The following is an 11,136-nucleotide window of genomic DNA, read 5'->3' on the forward strand; positions in this document are numbered from 1 at the left end:
TTGTGATGGTATGGGCATCAGGAAATGCGCCATGTGGGCATTAGTGTATAGCTAAAATCATGCCTCACCAATCTACTAGAATTCTTTGAGGGGATCAACAAGCACGTGGATAAGAGGGATCCAGTGGATATAGTGTACTAGATTTTCAGAACGCCTTTGGCAAGGTCCCTCACCAAAGGCTCTTAAGCAAAGTAAGCAACCATGGGATAAGAGGGAAGGTCCTCTCGTGGATCAGTATCTTGTTAAAAGATAGGAAACAAAGGGTAGGAATAAATGGTCAGTTTTCAGAATGGAGAGAGGTAAATAGTGGTGTCCCCAGGGGTCTGTATTGGGCCCAGTCCTATTCAACATATTCATAAATGATCTGGAAAAGGGGGTAAACAGTGAGGTGGCAAAATTTGCAGCTGATACAAAACTACTCAAGATAGTTAAATTCCAGGCAGACCGCGAAGAGCTACAAAGGGATCTCACAAAACTGGGTGACTGGGCAACAAAATGGCACATGAAATTCAATGTTGAAAGTTCCTACCCAGCTTTGAACAGAGTCTATTATACACTCTATATCATCCAAACCTAGCCCATTCTTAGGGTATGGATTTATTGGTAACCTAAATAATAACAAACCATAATTCTTAGCATAAGCTTTCTCCCCACAACTGGCTGTTTGTAAGGTTTCCTTGTGGGACCTCCTCTTCCCAGACCCTACTTCCTTCTGCTCAAGGGAGACCATCCATTGGCTTTTATTTCCTGGTTAGAACTAACAGGGTTTCCCTGCCAGCATGCAGTATGTGATTTGCATCTTTATTCAGGGTTCCAGCACCTGAGCGTGGGGAGACTCAAAGCCCATTTTCTCATTCCTGCCCAGGGTTCTGCACCCCATGACTCTGTCATGGACTAAAAAGGGGCTTCATCTCAGTGCATCAGGCTGGTGCAGGAAGGTGCAATCTGGATCTCTCTGCATTGGCTGGGGTGAAGATGAGGGGTGACGTATGAAACACAGGTCTAGCCTATTCCATATCACATGCACACCATTCAGTAAATAGAATAATTATTTTTAAATTACATCTACACTGCCAGCATACAAATAGATGTAGAATTTTAGATGATAATCAATTAGCACACAGTGAGTGAAGGCTACACTGAAATTTCAAGCACTCTGCCCCAGAACAGGCAAATATTCTATGGTGTTACCGGAAGTTGCAAATTCCTCTTAAAGAGCTGCCAAATGCAGGAAGGGGGTACAAGCTGTTTAAGAAGCTGGTGAAAGGATTTCTGAAACCGACCAGTGAGGAAACCTACGTAAATCAGCTGCAGAACATAATCAGCACAACTCCACTCGGCGAAGGTTCAGAAAGGTGAACCAACATGTGGAATACCAGAAGGGCAAGTCAGGCTTGGCACAAAGTGCTATTGGACCACATCAGGGGGCCGGCTGGTGAACAGGCCCAGATAGAGAAAGAAACAAAGAGCAGGAGTGAGCTGTGGAAGAGAGCGATGTTAGCCCGGGAACAGAAAGTACAACAGTACATTGCACCAAAACACTGGAATTAACATCAAAGCAATAGAGGAGCAAATGAGCATACGGCATGCATGTTAATGAAGCTGCTACACTAATCGGGACGGATGCCTCACTAGGGGTGCAGCATTGCCAGCGCTCATGATTTTATCATGAGTCTCACAATATTGGAGGCTTTTAAAAACTCCAGCTCCTGGAATTCTGGGGTGTCATGAGAATTGCAGCTTTTATTTAGTTCATTTTTAAGTGTGTTTCTCGCCCCCATGTGTGTGCAGAAAACTTGGAATTGTGACCTGCATGCACCCTAAAGGCTCAATAACTAAAAGGCAGATAAAGAGAACCCATACTGTATTATTTTTAAAAAAAACCTCTCCATTTTTAAGCCAACCATGTTGCGCGGGTGGGGTAATGGGGGAGCTGATTCGTGCTATTTTGTAGACTTGGGGGTTGACAATACTGGGTCTGTGTGAAATATCTGTAACAAAATGCAAGCTTACTGAAAATTCAAGGGCCTGATTCACGCTTGCACCAGTTTTGCACCAGTTTTACACCAGTATAATGGCATTGATTTCAGTGGTGCTATCCATTGTCATAGGGCGTAGTGCCCCTTTAAAGGCATATCCTGTTCCAAGGTTTGACTCCTTTAAAGCCAAGAATTCTGGGAGTTGTAGTCCTTGGAAGGAGCACATGACTAAAAGGAAGCACTTGACTGCATGGGGTCATGTGGCTGCAGACTGAAAGCAAGGCCTGCTATAAAAGAAGCAGCTTCCATTTAGTAGGGTGCAAAGCAGGGTTGAGGGGAAAGTCTAGAGGGTGGGTTGCAGGGCTCCTCACACAGGTTTGAGGAGAAGCTGCAGTTTGGTAGAGGACTGCAGGAAAAAAAGGGCTGACCTCTGTGGTTATTGCAACAGGCAGCCCTGAAAAAACAAGGTAGTTTTGAGATTAGAGAATGCAGGTCCCCAGGCTAGTACCTGGAGAAGGAAGGGCATGAGCCACTCCCTTGTGCCCTGATACTACCACAGAGCTGGGGAACTCCTATAGACAAGAGGAAGGACTTAGTTTGGGTAGCATTACTGATTGTTGTCAGTCTTGTTCTGGGACTCTCATGCCACAGCAGCTGGGAAGCTTTGAGCTAAGCTGGAGCAAAACTAACCCCCTGGAAAGAGGGGTGGAAACTGAAGCAGGGATGAAGGCATTCAACTTTCAGTTATGCAGGTGCACATCCCACCTGGCTTTGCATCTGAATTATTGAGATTTACTGAATTACTCAGAATTATTGGGAACCAGTGCCAATAAATTTTTTTTAGCATCTTGTTGCACACTGTCAATGTTCAGACCCATTTTCATGGAAAATTTCACTAAAGTCAGCACACTTTTCAAAAAAGATCAGGAGATTTTCCAGCTGATTTTTCAAATATTCTGATTGAAAAAGAGCTAAAGTGGGCCTATTCAAGCAAAGGTGGCATTCATTTCCATTGGAAACAGATTTCTTTTTTATGCTAAAATACCCATTTCACCAAAATTGTGAATAAAACTAACTTTTGGATTTGTGAATTTTCATACAACAAAATGCTACTGTGTGTGTGAAATTCTGCAAAGCAAAAGATATGTATTTCTGAGAGGAGGAAGGTTGTTTTGTGAATAAAGCACTAGAGTGGGAGCCAGGAGATCTGGATTCAACTTGTAGCTCATGCACAGACTTCCTGGAAGTGTGACTTTGAGCAAATGACTTCTCTCTCTGTGTGTGTGAAATTCTGCAAAGCAAAAGATATGTATTTCTGAGAGGAGGAAGGTTGTTTTGTGAATAAAGCACTAGGATGGGAGCCAGGAGATCTGGATTCAACTTGTAGCTCATGCACAGACTTCCTGGAAGTGTGACTTTGAGCAAATGACTTCTCTCTCTGTGCCTCAGCTGGAGATAGTGATAGTCACCTACTGCACAGAGATCTTGGGTTCATTTAACAAGATGCCCAGTAATGGGCTGTATAGGTAGAGCTCTATGCCATCCTGCTACTCGTATTACGTGAATAAGGAAGAGCAGATACAGCAGGCTGGGGAAAGAATAGCCAGACAAGACCCTTGAAGTGGTGCAGATGTTCTGGTGCTCCTCCCAATTTACAGTGGTTGAGAGGAGGGATAGAACCTTTCATCCCAGGATACCCACCAACTAACTGCATCTCACAGCATCCATGCAAGGGAAGTATTATTATCCCCACTAATAGGTTAGAACAAATTCAGCCCTGGTGTGACCTTCTGTGGCAGTGAACTTGGCCCAAACAGTTTAAGTGACTGCCTCTAGAATACAAACTAAGGAAATCAGACCCTGATTTACACCTCATGCTTAGAATGTAAATTGTCTGGGACAGGACTATGTCATCATATGTTTCTATAAGGCACCTAACACAGCAGACCTCCACCTGATTTGAGGCTTCTAGGCTCTAGAGAGGTTCTAAGAACTAACACACAACCCCATTGCCTGTGTAAATCAGGGCAAGGCAGCCAGATTCCCTTGCCACTAGACAGCCCATGGGCTTGGAAGATCTAGTCTTGTAATTCCTGGTTTGTTACAGGATCCGCTGAGCTCATGCCATGGACAAGATGCTCTGTGTGTTCTTTGGCAGTGCTGGCACTGGTGTTTAAAAACACTGTAGCACTTAACTGACAACCGTGTTGCTCTACTGTAGGTTTTCCCAGTGATCCTGGCCATAAAAGCAGCAGATAGAGTTGCATGGCCCATGAAATCAAGCTTGACTGATAAGCCAGAGACTCGGTAGGAGCAGGACCTAGAATGCGGCTGTTGCTATTAACTTTCATTCCTGTGATTTTTACTTAGGTCATTACATGTGAGATTAAAACTCCTTTATCCCAGATGAGTAGCCTATGGCAACAGGCTGGGAAGATGAAATTTCCCCCACGGTACATAAAACATGAATTAAAAGAGCAAAAGTGTTAAAAATTGAAAAGGTGAGGGGGTAGAGGCACTATCTGAGCAAAGATCAGCATGGCCTTTTCTCATTGCATGATGAAGCAGGTCTTCGGGAGGCAGAGAAATAAAATCCGTAGTTAAAATGTTTGTAGCACAACCAAGTTGATTCTTCTTCGTAAGCTCCTACGGAGACTCTCACTAAAAATGATCCTTCCACTGAGGCCCTCCTACACTGCAGAAACTTTTTTTCAAAAACAAAAATACGCCCTCCATCGTCCCTTCCTGTTCTGGAGGTATGCAGTACTGCAGTGCAGCTGGTGACCTGGCAGCGAACTGAAATGTGCCTAGACAGAGTTGTCAGGAGCTTTTACTTGTGTTCTGCTAAACGTAGCTCCATTATTAAAGCCTCTTGCGAAATGGTAGTGCAGTGAAAATGAAATCCCTCTGGCCTTGCCCTATAACTTTTGGAACAAGATATTTTTCCAGGCTTCTTTACTTTGTGTTACAGTTTAATGTATTCCATCAGTTGCAACTGACGTATGACGTGAAGTAGCCCAGCCCGCTGCCCACAGAAAATACACTGAGCTTTGCCATGCAATGTTGTTTGCTTTGTGCGGTATGCAGAGCAACATAAATTAATTCAAAAGCATCCAGCAAAGTGCCCTAAAACCTAAAGGTAAAAAGAGTCAGAAAGCTAAAGACTTAATGAGGAGCCAACTTTTCTCATCACAACCCACATTTTTTTTAAAAAAAGTCTCCTATGGGAGTGGTAATGGAATATGGAGCCCTGCCATGCTAAATCACCAATTGGAATCCCACCCAGGAGTGTAGATGAGCAAATGTGGTCAGCCTCTTGAGAGTCTTTGGCCACCTATCTGAAGTTAGTTGTGGTCCTGGTACAGTTTCTAGTGGATGGGTGTCTATGTCACAAAACCCGCCACCATCTTTGGCACCCTTGCTGATATTCACATTAAAGAGGTATTGGATGTTGTTATGGCTTTGTTTGATAGATTAAAGAGCCTCGTGCTATCTGATCTAAGAGGGCTCTTTCATCTGGGTATATCAAGATCCAAAGGGCTAGAAATTGAAGCGAGACAAATTCAAGGCCCACATTTTTAGTAGAAAGGATAATTAACTCTTGGAACACCTTTCCTAAGAATGTGGTGCATTTTCCCTCACTTGAAGTTTTAAAATCAAGATTGGATATCTTTCTAAAAACGATGCTGTCCTTCAACCACAAGGTATTGGGTTTGATGGAGGAATTACCTAGTAGAATTCTGTGATCTGTGCCAGTCAGGAGGTCCCGTCAAATGCCAGCATGCCCTGATGGCCTTAAAAATCTGTGTGTGAAATCCTGGCCTCATTGAGTCTGTGGCTAGAGACTAACCTACCTCTCTTCCACTTCTACAGAGAATCCCAGAAATGGGTAAAGGCACATTGGCTGGATGGTAGAACAAAGCAGAGCGCTGACCCTGTGCTTGACTTGTTCTGTAGATCAAAAGAAGTTTTCAGTTGTTTCGGTTGTTTCAGTTGTTTCACATCAACTCCCCACTTTCATCGGTAGTAAATTCACCTGAACAAAATGGAAGATATTCTGTAATTCCATTTGTTAGAAAATCCAAGCACAGTTTTAAAGCTTCCTCACTGGCCTGGGGATGTATTCCACAACGCCCCGTCTCACACTGTGAAATGGCCCTGTGGTCTTGGTTGGCCCTGGTACATTTGCCTGCATTTTTACAGAACTTCCCACTGGCAAATTTATTCTAATACAGGATGCCATATAAATACCAGGTTAACTGACATTTTGTTACATAAAACCTTTGCTTTGATCAGCCCCCTTCCCTGCATTAAATGTTTTTTTTTTCCTACAGCTAAACCAGTTCTCTGTGTGAGTCAAGCCAAGTGCTTCTATGCTTCTTCCCTTCCTCTATCCTCCACATACCATGCTTCTGATCAGGAGCGAAAAGATTGCCCTTGGGGGCTCACAACCTCAAAAGCAGCTCAATCTGATGTCCTCCATATCAATGTGGATTAGATTTGGTTCACTCCCTTAAAAAGGTTCCTGACCACCCTGTTTTAGTAAAATAGCTAGCCTATCTTAGACCAGCTAGATCAGGGGTCGCCACCATTTTCTGAACCATAGTACATCTCTAGTTCAAACGCAGAGTGAAGGGATGCTGGAAAGTCACTGACCTTTAGGTTTTATAAAGCTCTCTGAACAGACATTATTTTAGACAAAATATTTCATCTCTGAGCTTCACTTCGCCCATAGCCCAAGCAGTAAAAGCCGCAAGGCAAGAGCACTGAGCTCTAAACAACTGAAGAATCAGTGTGAAAATACAGCATTCATCTGGGGGGAAGATTATTTGATTTTAAAAAGGTTTCTTAATTTATAAAGAATGTTAGACTTACACATCTCACAATAGTTTTTATCATGCCATCGGCGCTGAGCGTCTCTAGTCCACGATCTAAGGTCTGACACTGGACAAAGCCATCAGATGCCTCGGAAAACATGCACCCGTTTGTCATGACAATTTAAGACTCTATGGAATGCTGTATTACAATTTACCATTGATTTTAAGACGTAAATTTGCTGCATGAAAGCAGACGTGTCCAAAAAAGTATTGCTCAGCTCAAACCTAAAAGGACAGAGATGCAAGATTACAGCACTGAGATGCAGATCCTGGCTCCAAGCCCTTTCTTAGGAACCAGCTTTCACTATGCCTTGGGCTTTTGGTCTATCAGTATCTAATGAAAGATGACAGTGCAGGCTGCCTTGGGGGCTAACGTGGGCAATTTCAGTTCTGGCATTTTAGTTTATCTTTAACCAGCAGTTTTCAAAAGGGTAGAGCTAAAAAAGAACTTGGCTTGGTCTCACACACACACACACACATAAAGGGAAAGTTGTGACATAAAATGCATGAGGAGGTTTTTTTCATTTTAACTCCCTGAGATCCTGTTTCACAGGCAGAACAGCAAAGCAATGTCTGCATTGTTTTACAAAGAATTAACCCTATAAACCTGGAGCCTGGTTTTTAGCTAGATGAAGTGGTTTCCTCCATGTTTTATGAATGTTAGTTTTAGTGCTGACAACATCTACTATATTCCGGACAGTAAAGGGCTCGACTTCTACAGTTTATTAATCCCCAAAGTTACATTCAAATGCTGTAATGTTAAAGGGTTGGCTTAGGATCGCCAAAGGCAGTAAATCCAGAACTAAAGGTGGCTAGTTCATCTTTTACTCATCATACTTTGCCCAGAAGTATTGCGGAGGGCAATGCGTCCCTTCATTATGCAGATGTGAGTCCCATTCATACTGTGCACATGTGTAACCGCCGTTAATGGGAGCTATGCTTCTGCACTGTTGGGAGAATAGATTCATCATGTCAAAACCTCCGTAGCTCAATGTTTGTTACTTAAACACAACGGAGAGAGCGAAGCAAATTGTGTGTGTGTGTGTGTGTGTGTGTGTGTGTGTGTGTGTGTGTGTGTGTGTGTGTGTGTGTGTGTGAAATAGGAGATTATGATGCAACCATCAGAGCTGACGCATACATAGTCCATAGCGGGTACTGCTGAAAACAACTATGATCATTTCTTGCCTGTGACTCATAACTAGATTCTGACACTGAATTTAACTTCTTTGTTGGCATTTTTGATTTGCACGCAGTTTACTTGCTCTAACATTCTGGATAACATCAACACACCAACTTGCTTCAATGCTTTTTTTTCAGTGACAGTCCAATCTGTCAGAAGGCCTGCAGGCAAAGTGGACTTGTATTGCAAAAACTTTTTTCCAGGTTTGAATGGGTTAAAGATTTTGTTGTTATTAATATCATTATTTCCATGGAAGAATTTCACTTTGCCTTTTTCCCCCTGCTGCCTCAAGAGGACTCGGCGATTCTAGGCACAACTACAGCAGATGGTTTTGGTGATGTGAAGCACAAGGGTATCGCTCCCAGGAGCTGGTGAGGCAGTTAAGTTAAAAATGAACTGATGCATGCAGCATGCCATGTCCCCTTTTTTGGCCTACTTCAGACTGTTTCCTTTCGTACGCTCACCAGCGAAAGCACTGTTGTATAAGCAGAAAGCTTGAGGTACAGGCTAGTATTGCTCTACGTTTTCTTCCGTGATTTACAGGGTATTTATTGCTTATTACAGGCCTGATCCAAAGCCTATTGAAATCAATGGGAGACTTCAAAATGACTTGAATGGACTTTGTATCAGGCCCCTTATATACGTAACAACTCATTGTTAGAGGGGAAAAGACCAAACGTTTCCTTAAAGCAAGTTAAACACAAATCAGAAATATAGTTACTGATTATTTCAACGAAACCTTCATGTGGTCTACAAAGGAATATTTAGATGCCATTAAATATAAGCTTTGACCTGCTAGAGAATAAAAAAATCCACTTGTTTATATAGTGTATTGTAAAACCTTAACCTTTTGTCCAAGGCAAATATTGCTGAAGTTGTTTGAGATCTGGAAAAGCAAATCAGTATTTTGTCAATATTAGTTTGATAAACAGAATTTGAGGAGAAAATATATTGCACATAGCGAATCAAAGCTGATTTCTCATAATTTCCTCAACATTATTTTCCTTGTTTGTTTTAGTGATCTGAAATCTAATATTATAGACAGCTTTAGATCAAATATAGGGTGATATTGTTTAGCAATTTCCACGTATCTCATTCCTGGGGGCCTAAATAATAGATCTGACAATATTTTCTTTTCCAAGTTGCTGTGCAGAGTGGATCAGTTTTGTATTCTCTGATGATCTCACAGAAACAGTTCCACTAAAGAAACAGAAAATTATCCATACATTAGGTCTGTCTTGTGTTCAAAATCACAAGTTATGACCTGTTGACCTCCCATTCTAAAGGGAACTTGGGCATTTCTTTAACAAACTACCATGGAGGGGGGAGGTTTAATTTATGGTAAAATGGCACAGCAGAGCACTGATGCAATTAATAAGATGCTGCATGAGGGCAACGAAAATAAATAAAAAGCATGTTAAGTAAAATAAAGACACGTATGTTGAGTCTCTTATTTACATTTGTGAATGGCTCCATTTCTGAAATTGGGCACCCAGCAAATATTGTTTAAATATAAATAAAATGATATTTTTTCATTGTCTATTTTAAAATCAGTCCATTGTCGGCATCATTTTCTTCAAGCCAGTTATCTTAGTATTAACAATAATAAGTGATCTGCTCATTTATATCTGCTCATTTATATCTATATCTGCTCATTTAAAACAAGCCAATGACACTCGCTGCTTAGACCCCCATGTCATTAAAAAAAAGCACTAAAAATCCATGTGACAACTGTTTTGTGAGTTAAGGTTTTACTGACAAACATCATAAATAGATAAAGCCCTGGTCAATTCCTTTTTCTTTCTAATAGTTAAGCCTCTTTTACATATACACAGATAATAACTAATTTAATTGACGCTGACATTTTAATGTCTAAGTATTAAACAAAAATAGGACAAGGGATATAATAAGCATTAGCAGCCCTAATGGACCCGACGTATAACAATGGCCACTGAACTAAACATCTTGGACCAAATGTATCCCTGATGTAATTCAACTGGAGGCAGCAATGTTACACTGAGAATGGATTGGGCCCTTCTGGTTTTAATCAAGGTTTAGCCAGTGGCTGTTTGTGTTCTCCCAGGCAAATCACTGGATCTCTTGATCTTGCAGGCCACTGTGAATAAGGGTTTCTTACTACAACTGTAAACTCTCTCTCTCTCTCTCTTCCCTCACCCCTTGCCGCTTTTCTATGTGAATATTCTGCTGTGGTGCCGAGAAACTTGCCTCTTGGCTTAGACAACTAAATACAAATTTGCAGTTAACCTCAGTATTTGTGGCATTAAAGGTATTGGCTGTACAACTAAAAGGCAATGCTGCAGAAAGAGCTTAATCCAAGACCCAAAGAAGTCAGCACTGTATGCTACTGTGTATCCCTATACAGAGTGCAAATATATATATATATATATATACACAAACACATAGTTCAAAGCTATTCAAAAATAAGCCAGAACTTTTTTTTAACAATCAGGAAAGCTGCCTATTTTTCAGTAACCTTGTTTTGAGAAATGACTGCGCCAGTTTTGCTCAAACTTCAGACTAACATTTGTCAAAGTTATAAGCAATGGAAAACAAAGGGTTTATACTGGAAAATGTTAGGCAACCCGAACAATAGACACTGCTACTGCACCACCATTTCTCCTCTCTTTTATGCCGAATTTGGTGCAACTTCACTGACTTCTGATTTACACAAGCATATGGAAAATAAAAATCCAACCCATAATGGACCGCTATTATGCACAGAAGAGCTGAACCAAATTTTTCAAATTTTGAAATTTCAATGAAAAATTGAACATTCAAAATTAAAAACAGAAAAAGATGTGCTCATGTCTCCACCCCATAGTTAAACTACGATAAAATTTAGCAAAACCCTTTCTGAGAGAGAAACATGCCTCTATAACTTTCTCACCAGTCGCAGGTCTTGCTTGCAACTAGTTTAGCAGTGGATCCAAACCCACAGTTTTCCTTTCACCATTGTTCCTTTTGCCATGTTTTTTGGTTCTTGTTATGTTGTCCCTCCTCACAAGCAACAGAGGAACTTGGATTAAACAGAAAATGAAAAATTCTAACCATGTCTGCAAAGCAGAGTGCAAGTTAAGAA

This window comes from Lepidochelys olivacea (genome assembly GCF_965140295.1).
Source record: "Lepidochelys olivacea isolate rLepOli2 genome assembly, chromosome: 13".
Taxonomy (NCBI): Eukaryota; Metazoa; Chordata; order Testudines; family Cheloniidae; genus Lepidochelys; species Lepidochelys olivacea.